The following is a 1,424-nucleotide window of genomic DNA, read 5'->3' as shown; positions in this document are numbered from 1 at the left end:
AGGAGACTCGCTTGAGCCCAGGAGTTGGAGGTTGCTGTGAGCTGTAATGCCATGGCACTCTACCCAGGGGGACAGCTTGAGGCTCTGTCTCAAAAAAAATAAAAATAAAAAATAAAAAGGAAAAAAAATAATATTATGAGCATGTTATTTGGAAATACAGAGGTAGGTACCAGAAGAAGCAGCCTAGAAACTTGAGAAGCTGTATGGAAGAGTACATGTGTAGGGGGAGGAGAAAATTAGCAGGAGACAGTTATTTTTCATTAAAACCCTGTAGAACTAATTGGATTTTTTTTTTCAGACAGAGTGTTACTGTATCACCCTTGATACAGTCCCATGGTGTCACAGTTCACAGCACCCTCAGTCTCTTGGGTTTGAGCAATCCTGAGCCACAGGGGCTTGCCTGCTCACACTTAGCTAGTTTTTCTATTTTTAGTGGAGACAGAGTCTTGCTCTTGCTCAGGATGGTCTTGATCTTCTGAGCTCAAGTCATCCACCCACCTCAGCCTCCCAGAGTGCTAGAATTATAGGCACGAGCCACCATGCCCAGCAGAACTGTTAGATTTTAAAAGTATACAAATTCCTTTGTTAAAATAAAAATTAAGGCAAATGAAAACATTTTTCAAAACCTGGTGGGCAGCACCTGTGGCTCAAAGGAGTAAGGTGCCAGCCCCATATGCTGGAGGTGGCAGGTTCAAACCCAGCCCCAGCCAGAAACTGCAAAAAAAAACCTAGTATATATGGGCAGCAGTGCCTGTGGCTCAAGGAGTAGGGTGCCGGCCCCATATACCAGGGGTGGCAGGTTTAAGCCCGGCCCCAGCCAAAAACAGAAAAAAAAAAAAATACCCTGGTATATGAGGCTAGGTGTGGGCTTGGCACCCGTAGCTCAGTGGTTGGGGTGCCAGACACATACACCAGGGCTGGTGGGTTCAAGCCCAGCCTGGGCCTGCTGAACAACAATGACAACTACAACAAAAAATAGCCTGTGTTGTGGCTGGTGCCTGTAGTCCCAGCTTCTTGGAGGCTAAGGCAAGAGAATCGCTTGGGCCCAAGAGTTTGAGGTTGCCGTGAACTGTGAGACCACAACACTCTACTGAGGGTGACAATGTGAGACTCTGTCTCAAATAAATAAATAAATAAAAGAGGCCAGGTGTGGTGGCTCATGCTTCTAATCCTAGCTCTCTGGGAGGCCAAGATAGGTGGATTGCTTGAGCTCATGGATTCCACACCGGCCTGAGCAAGAGCAAGAGCAAGACCCAGTCTCTACTTAAAAAAATAGAAAAACTAACTGGGCATAGTGGTGCACACCTATAGTCCCAGCTACTTGGGAGGCTGAGACAAGAGGATTGCTCAAGCCCAAAAGTTTGAGGTTGTTATGAGCTATAACACCACGGCACTCTACCCAGGAGGTCAGAGACTCTGTCTCA

This window comes from Otolemur garnettii, unplaced genomic scaffold (genome assembly GCF_000181295.1).
Source record: "Otolemur garnettii isolate 467f Iridium unplaced genomic scaffold, OtoGar3 scaffold00091, whole genome shotgun sequence".
NCBI classification, from domain to species: Eukaryota; Metazoa; Chordata; class Mammalia; order Primates; family Galagidae; genus Otolemur; species Otolemur garnettii.
The sequence above is the reverse complement of the archived record's forward strand: the minus strand, read 5'-3'. Positions refer to the sequence as shown.